The sequence below is a fragment of the Thermobia domestica genome, chromosome 8, assembly GCF_964235325.1.
Source record: "Thermobia domestica chromosome 8, izTheDome1.hap1.1, whole genome shotgun sequence".
Classification (NCBI taxonomy): Eukaryota; Metazoa; Arthropoda; class Insecta; order Zygentoma; family Lepismatidae; genus Thermobia; species Thermobia domestica.
The window spans coordinates 117352711-117362651 of NC_137461.1; the positions used below are offsets into that span (position 1 = coordinate 117352711).

A 9941-nucleotide genomic window follows, 5' to 3' on the forward strand; every position below is an offset into this window, starting at 1 on the left:
TTTCCCTTCCCCCTTCATGTTCATTATTGCACGAATTCCTTCAAAATTACTCTTTCTTTCTTATCCTCCTCCTTTATGCTAACAAGGAATAACTGAAGCACTCTACAAGATTTTTCGACAAAGTGCATCAAACGAAAATTTGAAACACTTCTGTGATAAAAACAGCTTAAACTAATTTTCTTTTATGTTTGAATCTAATGGCATATTTATCACGAGGAAATTAAAAATATATAAAAGCCTTAATATATGTCTAGCTAAAAGCATAAATGAAACACCTCTATAATGTATCGAAACTATGCATCAGAAAAACTACAGTCAAAAGGATTATTTAACACTTGATGCAGAATTTATCATGCATTTTAATGTTTATACGAAAACATTTATTGCTTAAAATGAAAATGAAATATTTAAGTTTTACGACCCACGGTTATGCCGGTTAGGCTAAAGGATACGGTGAAGATGAGAAATTAATGAAACGGTGGAATGAAGAAAGTGGGAGGAAACGGGAGAACCCCGAGAAAACCCACGAGCACGGTGTTTGTCCGCCACAAAGTCCACACGGCGCGAGCTGGGATCGAACCAGGGACCCCAAGCACCGGAGGTGAACGCTCTACCACTGGGCCACCGTGCCCCCCATTTATTGCCTAATTATAAAGTTTAATTAATGTGCACTATGTATATGTCATATATTAAAATACAAAAAGAAAGACAAATAACATGAACGACGAAAATCTATTATACGTAGTTTTAATAGCAAGAGATATCAAAGATTCTATTCTGCATAGTGAGATTACTTCACTTCTTACTTATTTTCGTGTACCAAATTAATAAGACGTACTGCTACGTACTACTATATATTGCAGACAAATTAACAATCCGCACATTCAAATAAACTGATTAACACTTATCGTGGAAAGTGCTAATACTTAGGCAATTAAATGTACGCTATGGTACTGAATCAATAACTCTCGTTATCTTTCGGTAAAAATGAAATATCTAATATTAAGAGAATTAAATGTATTATGAAAAAAACTAGGAATGTTTTGCAAAAAATTAGAGAGTAAACTAGAGTAGATTTGTCTAAATTAGAGACTATAGCAGCATATTTGAAAATTTATTAAATAAATCTTGATTTGCAACTCTAGAACAGCTGTTCAAACAACTAAAAATATTCATCAACAATAACGTTGCAAACTGTGAAAACGAGCCTTCGGACGCCAGTCCTGTAGCGGTCATTACTCTTACAAGCAAAGAAACACCTGTTCGTTTTGAATATTGGGCATATAAAAAATAAAGGGTCATAGGGGGACAGGCATTAATTCTTTATAACATTCTAAAATTTTCTCTAAAATTCCACAACAGGTGTCAATCGAATATTTATTTTTATGTTTACGGTCGTAAAACTCGGCTATTGTCGACAGTGAACAATCACTATTATATGTTGTAAGTCACAGATATAGCTTATAATAATTATGTATGTAACAACACAGAGTTTGTCATCTTAGTGGATGGTCTTATCAATTTCCAGGTTTATTTTATTTTTATTTATTTATTTATTTATTTATTTATTTATTTATTTATTATTATTATTATTATTATTATTTTTTTTTTTTTTTGCTAAATGTATACAGTACATTACTTACGATTAAATTTTGCCACTAGATAGCCTATTTCAACAGATATAGGCCTAAAATTCTTTCCCAATGTTTTTGAAAGTTTATTGGCGCTTTTAGAGCCCTTTCTGCTGGTCTAGTGGCTAGCGCTCTCTCTCTCTGTGTGTACCGGTACGTGGCTCCGGGTTCGATTACCTCTGGGGAAACATTGAACGCAATTATGGTGGTTCGGATTCCAGCTGAAACTGTGGGTCCATGTCTCATGTAATCTTGGTGCTGAAAAGAAGCGTTAAACTACAACAGATTTCTTTTTCTTTTCTTTTTTTTCTTTTTTTTCTTTTTTACAATTTATTATCAAATGATTACTTGTTCGTTGGACCTAAGCTGTTATTTTTAAATTAATAACAAAATCTCAAAAAAATCTCAAGGCCTGTTTTGGACCAGGTTTCTCTTCCTTGTGTGGTTACCACAGTGGTTCTCAACTGATGTGTCGTGGCACACTGGTGTGTCACACAGTCCCCTAAGGTGTGTCGCAAAAATTTTAGAATTCAAAAATCATGAAGAATTTAATAATTAGTTAAAAATCGAGACACATAGTACCAGTTAACACCTCCAGCGGTAGTAATAATGCTGAGTGCTATACAGAGTCATTATAAAAGCTAATCGGTTTCACTATTATAATAGACATTATTATTAATTATTTATAATTAAAATATCAAACAAGTGTGTCGCGAGGTCCCGGAAGTTCAGTAAAGTATGTCGTCAGCCAAAAAAGGTTGAAAACCACTGGGTTAGCATATCGCCCTCTAACGGAGTAATTTTTGGTTTTCTAGATTGGATTTCACTACCTTTTAATTAAAATAGGTCCTTTCACTTGCCTCATGGTAGCTACATGGACAATTGTAAATATTCAGTCCCCGTGACTTGGAAACGTTAACCATTTCGATACTCAACGAAACACTTCAAATTAATAATTAATTATGATTACACGAATGTCCTCTAGTTCATGAAATAGTTATAAACATCCACCAATAACAATTAATCTACAGCTTATACAGTTATGTTCATGAAAATGCAATTAAGCAACACTGTCGAGGATATTTGCTTGTCCTCGACTTCTTACCTTTTGCAACGGGAGTTACAAAAAAAGAAAATGTGTCAACTTCATCAGATAATGTTCTTACTGACATCTGACCCTGGACCTAAATATATGTATTTCACAATTCACTTCATTCTGTAAAATTCACTAAAATTCTATTAATAACATTATAGTACTAGAAGCTCTAGTGTTTTATATTTGCCACACCTTGAATAACACATACAGAAGTGTTTCTTACATATTGCAGGTGATGTGGCAATGACTTCTAGGTACTTAAGTTTTATTTTATAATAATGTATACCTGTATTTTTTTTTTCTCGTACTGCTTACGGTGTTATTATTATTAGTAGTAAATGCCTTAAGGGGTGTAGCGGTTATGTGGCCTGATTTGCAAAATTAGACACTGTAACAAGAAAAAAAAATATTTACTTACCCTTACGGACTTGTTAGATCCTGTAGCAATTTTCTAAAGACTTCTGTTCGTCTTATCTCCCTGTATGCAGTTCCACATTGAACAAAATCAGGTAGAAGGACATTTATGCACTGGGGGTGAACACAATTATAATCTATATGTATATTTCTTTTATTATCACTTGCACACGATCGCTCACATCGCACAGCACATAAAACGGATCTCCTCCTCGCAGCATCCACTGGAACTCTCTGACTGTTCAATCCGTACTTACCACACATACATAAAGTAAACTCTAATGACATGGAGACTTTGCGTAGGTACCACGTGATCCTGACCGGCGCGTCAAGTTCTTCCCGCCTCCAGTGTGTGACGTCACATCAAGATATAGCAGAAGCAAAAGGCACAAGCACAGCGGAAAACTCAGGACAGAAACAGAACCAGTTGATGGGATCGTCGCGGCAGTGTGTCTATCGCCTTGCCTCTCTGGCTCTGTGGTAGCACATGACACAACGAATTTGAAACAAGAAATCTTAAAAAAGAAAAAAAGTAATAATAAAAACAACAAGAGCTCGATGTCAGCGAGCAAGTGTGAGTAAAACCATATGCTCACACCAGGGAAGGCTTTAAACAGCTCGAATTCAAGAAATAATGTGTATAAAAAACCTACAAGGAAACGGAAGATTTTTACAAATGTATGTTTACAAAAGTTCTTGTAATAATAAATACAGTCAATTAGTTATTTTTCTTTCCTCTCTTGTCCTCTTTCCTATATCCATGGTTCATTATTTATTTCTGGTTCGTATACATTACGATCAACGCCAAGAAAAGATACTATTCCTACGGTCTGACTGTTAACATTAACAAAACACAAAATAAACTAATATTTAAAACAGGAATTTTTGAACCATTGCGATTTCTTCCTCAAAATTTTAAGAACTGAATACATTTTACTTGCTGAATACACATGTGAAATACATGTTAAAAATTTTATTTCAACAACTCAAATTTGAGTCGGCATGAGGTTATAAACCCTTAGATATGCTGGTGGAGTGTAATGGACCCCAGAAACAGTTTTCTTGCTTGTATTGACCAGGTTGGAGAATAGATGGCGCAGCCCCTTCTCATTCCTTTCTTACGTCCAGTACAATTCTCAGGAGTAGTTATAGCATGCGCTAGTTTCAAGAACCAAGGAGCTTGGGGTATGCCGGTTTTAGCATTAATTTCACTTGTATCATTACTCTTCACCACTAAACCATCCAGATCTTCAACTCACCAGACCTTTTCTCATCATTCCTCATCTCATCTCACCCTCTTGTATTCTGCACAATAATTCCATCCTTACTAATAGTCCTTCCCATTGTCTTTCATAAATGCTTGCAACAGCCTCCAAACATGCATCAATTCTTTGACTGTAACTTTTGAGTTGTGTTGTTAAGTGCACCTCATCTCACAGACATCTCACGCATCCCTTTGGAAATATGATGAAAATAATGCACATTCTTTACAATGAACTGTATACGTCTCCTACTCTAATGATTTCCATCACACAGATCGCAATGTCCCACTTCCATATGTTTTAGTCTTATAAAATGAAGTTTTAATAAAACAATGTAGCATCTCCTACACCATCTCCCAAACCTTTCCTGCCACTTCCTAAACTCTTCCCTCTTAGAGGGCGTAACCTCCGAGCTGGTAGCTAGATTAGGCTAGCAAAAGAAAACTAGTTATAGAATTTTGATTCAATTAAAGAAAACAGTTGTACCGAACTATAGTTTAACTGAAGAAAATAGTTCTGTATATTTTTGATTCAACTAAATAAAACAGTGGCGTGCCAAAGAGTTAAATTTGAAAATGTGCTCCGAAATCTCGCCAGAACTCTAAAGGTACCGGATTATGGATCACCACAGGCACGTAGCCAAGGGGTGGGTCCGGGGGGTCCGGACCCCCCCCCTTCAAGACCAGATATTAAAAAAATAATGAAGAATGAAACAAAAAGAAACGAGAAATAGGAAGAATGAGAGTTAAAATAAAAAGCGAAAAATAAAAATAATTTTTCCTTATCGCTTCTTTGTAGATCAAACATGTTATTTCAGAAACGGTTTTCAACTGCCCCTTTAACTTGTCATTTGGAACAGACAGTAGTTGACGGAATAATAGAAACAAAAAAGTTATGTGGAAAGCAAGTTTTGTTAACATTTGATTCAACAGAGAAAGGAACGCAGATATTGGAAAATATTTTACATTATTGGATGTAAATACTTTTTTTTTAAATAGTTGAGGTCATAATGAAAGGAAAATTGTTATATTTGAATGAACAGAAGAAGAAATGTAGATATTGTAAAATCTTTTAAAATGTTTTTAATATTCTTATAATCGAGATTTCTTCATAGTTTGTTACTAAAATACTTACTAACATGTCCTCATTTTCTTGTCCTAACAAACCAATATGTGTTGCTAGTAAAATAGTAAACTGGTTGATTGATCAAGCTCCTGGTGTGATAATCACAATATTTCATGTCACATTGCCCCCCCCCTTCCCATTATGAAATCCAGACTAAACGAACCAATGTATGTTACCAATAAAAGAGTTTAGAATAATCGAACTCTGGTGTGACAATCACAGTATTTCATGTCTCGGACCCCCCCTATTACGAAATCCTGGCTACGTGCCTGATCACCAAATTATTGAATATCAACCTATGGTTGAACGTGTTATAATAAACAATGTTACAAATAAAATTGAATTAATGAGTCGAATCTTAAGGAATTCAGGAATTCTTCATTAAATAATAGCCTACATTTCGTCACGCAAAATAAGTATTATTACCTAGGTATTATTGTATTATTATTATTATTATTATTATTATTATTATTATTATTATTATTATTATTATTTGTTAAATAACACTGAATTGATAAAATTACTTAAAAGGAATGTCGTAACAAATAGAAGCATTATGAAAAATCTCGAATGATATGAAGCAATTTCCTCTTCTAAACACATTATATTTTTTTAGGGGAGGGGGTCATGTTCAGTTTTTAAATGAATAAGACTCAGTTATAACCCTCCGAGCTGATATATAATAACGGATCGAATTAAGAACTCTGAGTTTTGAAGCCAGTTAAAAATTAACCTTATCTATGTTAAAGTATTGAGTGAAGCTTTTCTTGTACAAAACTTTTTGAAGCATTGCTTGCTCTGATGCTTTTTATCTGCCATATCCAAATGTTATCATAATTGTTATTAAGACGACTAATAAGTATGAGGATAATAAATAAGCACAAGTATTTGTAACTATCTAAAGTAGACATCATGATTTTATAGTCCACAAATGTGTATGGATAACTAGACAGACTTTAGTCGGGCGATGTATGGTCAGCACACCAATTTCCATCATCATTATTATTTTTGGCTTTGTAGATCGATAATTTTGTGCTGTCACCGGAGATATCTAATTGTTCTTGTGGGACATTTTATTCCGAGTTTATGGAATACCTTTATCTTACTAGATATATTACAAGTTATTAATGCTACATTGGCCTAGGCAGAAATTGTTATACAATTGACTCTTCTAGTTAATGTGACAATGATGCCCATGGTTAATGCAGTTATAGTACACATGACTGCATGTTAAAATTCTAATATCTTCTGGATTCTGCTTCTGAGTGGTAAGGCAAACTTAGTAAAATATATCTCGGGAACATGTGCTAGAACTTATGATATTAGACGAACGCCCAGCTGGTTACTCTGACAATTTCTAGACTATAATTTACAACTTTGTATTGAGTAACACTAACGTTATTTTCCTGAAACATACCCTGGACTACCAATGAAAAATTTATTCTTGACACTGTGCGTTCTGTTATTTACCAGTCCTTACAGCCGTGAGATTGGATGAGATTGTTAAAATTTAGCGTTCCTTTTCAAAACCGAGGCTAAATGAGACGTGGGCTAACAATACAGTTTAAAGTGTAATACGAACCACCGTAATGTGTTCAATGATCTCCCACCAGGAATCGAAGCCAGGATTATCTGCATGAAATACCCGCACATCAATCACTAGACCAGCAGAGAAGGCTAAATGAAAGAAGTGAACGAGCCGAAATACACTCTTAGCTATTATCTACTTATTGACAACATCAGTTTGCACGCATATTACCTATGAAATATGCTTTATACATTTGTCAATGACTATACATTCTATTTCTTCTCTTGCTTCTGATACCTACCAATAAATATTTCTATCGAAGGTTTTGCCTATATTTTATAGGTTTTTTTTCGCTTTTCCTTCCTCTGATATTAATTATCAGCAGAACCATATTTATATGTAGAAAATATTGGTATGAGTAACAATAGATTAGCATGAGAGACCTTGATTACAAATATTTTAAATGGTCTCTAAATTAAACGAACTTTAAAACTTCGTAGAATAGGATGTGCTATAAAATACTGTACATGCTAATTGAAATCACTAGTTATAAAGAAATTAACAAAATGATACTATAGTAGTTCTCGCTGTCAAACAGGATTTCCGCAGAACGATAAAAGAAGAAGCGTTTATCTCTTTCTTTTTTTTATTATTATTTTCTTCAATTCAGAGAACCCAATGATTTTCATCCGAATGATTCTACACTTCCTGAAAGCTGTTTTTATCTAAACAAACAGTTACATCCTTTTTTTTTTTTTTTCGTTTTTCTAAATTTTAAATCTTTAAAATGAAGTACTGTCAAAGAGAATAAGAGGATAATTTGCAATTCGGAAGTCAACTTGCAAATCAACTTCCAAACTACGCTATAGGCAGTGGCGGATAATGTTAGTATTGCAGCGTGGCGCAACGACCAAAGTATTTCAAGAAAAAAATATTATTATCAATAGTAGTAAAGAACAGAAAAAATACTTTTTAATACTTGCATATATATAATTTAAATAACATATTTTTTACTTCTCTAACTGTCCGTTCCGTTAATCCGTTTTAAAAAGCGAAAAATAATCCGTCACAGAGTCTCTAATTTATATTGTGTTGCAGCGAGTATACAACGACCAGATTCCTTCACCGCGGCAATTGGAGCAAATGTTAAGTTTCCTTTCCCCTATCTCAGAAGTTAAAGGGACTGGTCGTTGCAGTGCTCCTGCAACACAGCACGGTTTCCAGTGAACGAGAAGGTTTTTCACGCTAAATAAGATTTCTGAAATTTCTTTCACTAGCAATTAACAAATGGAATTTGTTTTTATGCATTCATATTTTTAAACTACGGGACTATACTGAAGCAAATCAATATAATGACAATTAAAAAAAGTGATTGCAGAATTACAAAATAAGAAAGAAAATATCTAGTAGAGGAGAAAACAAATGAAAGTAGGCCCGCATTTACAAGTTAATTCTTAGCTTATATTGATAATAAAGGGTTCTTCTACAGTAATTTGTGAATCAAATATTAATAAGTCAGTATGTAGAATCGCTCTTCCCCCCCTCCTCTGTGGATAGTATTTTAGTATAAACATATTTCTTTTATAAAATAAGTATATTTTATACTCTTGATAATTTCCACATAAAACTGTATGATGGAGAACGCCACATTGGGACTAGTTAGCAATGCTCAGAGGCGTAGCCACGAGGGGTGTCCACTGGTCCGGACCTCCCAAAAATTTCGAAACATGACTAACATTTGTAGACTTTCTTAACGAACAATACTTGTTTAACAGAGAAACGATTGATGTAGGCTAAATATTTTATTTTACGCCTCATCATGTGCTCTTCTTTTCTTATAAAAATAATCGTTCTATCATTTTTTCTAAAAATATAGATGATAGTAAGTAAGAATTACTTATCGTCTTTTCGGGTGCGGTATAAGACAGGTTCCATATTATGTAGACGTATTGGACCTCCCTCAAATACTTTGGACCCATCCCAGTTAACATTTCTGGGTGTAGAACTGGCAGTGATGTTTGTTTTGATGTTCTTTGAGTTTTTGGCTTCTGTTACATGCTGATCCTTCATCTGGCGGGTTTCGAGGTTTCCTTTCCAGAACATATCACATTGGTAAGCATTGTTTCGCCTCATGTGGAAGTATATTGTGTTCATCGTGCATTGTGTAACAACCAAGACGGATGATTTGGAATGTAGATTTTTCTTTTGCTCACACGTGTGTTGATGTATAAATATGTGACATTCGGAATTCATATACCAGTACCTCTTTTGTATCAGCTGTTTTGGTTTTTAATTATTAGATTTAATTTTATTGTGTGTACTTTAATTCTGTAGATAACCTACAAATTCTGAATGAATTGTATACCGTGACTTCTGTAAATAACTTACAAAAAACATTGACCAGCTTTCAACTGAGGAAAAATTTGCAATTAAGGCTTAGACAAAACAAGCAAAGGGCAATTCAGGAGAGAGTTCGAAAAAAAAAAAAAACAGTTTAAATTTACAGGATATCTTATGGCAATAGTGTTGTTTGCACCAGATATATTTTCTCAATTTATTTTAAATTTTCCTGGATAAACTGTGAATAAAGTGTGTTCAATGTACATTTTTTTATAACACTAATCTTTGCTACGAACTCTCTTCAGTCAACGCTGAAGAGGAATTCGGATCACTGTCAGGGACTGGGTTTGCTACAATGAATCGTTCGCAATAATCTAGAAAAAATATTTAGTGAATCTACAAAGCTTCTGAAATTAATATTAACTGTACCTATGGCGTCAACAAAAGACAAGAATTTTTTTTTTCCACATGAGAAAGAATTTACACTTTCAAGGAATTGAATGTCCCAAGAAAGGTTATCACCATTGGTTATGCTTTCCATCGAA

At 33.9% G+C, this 9941-nt stretch overlaps 1 protein-coding gene across 1 annotated transcript in view; it reads right to left on the reverse strand.

Moving 5' to 3' along the window:
- The window catches only part of LOC145693162 (uncharacterized), a 44933-nt gene extending 41491 nt beyond the window's left edge, over positions 1–3442 (reverse strand). Inside the window, exon 1 of the mRNA XM_081768915.1 lies at positions 3146–3442. The gene's annotated coding sequence lies outside the window, so the exon portion shown is untranslated. The remainder of the gene's footprint in view (positions 1–3145) is intronic.
- Positions 3443–9941: the final 6499 nt, after the last annotated feature.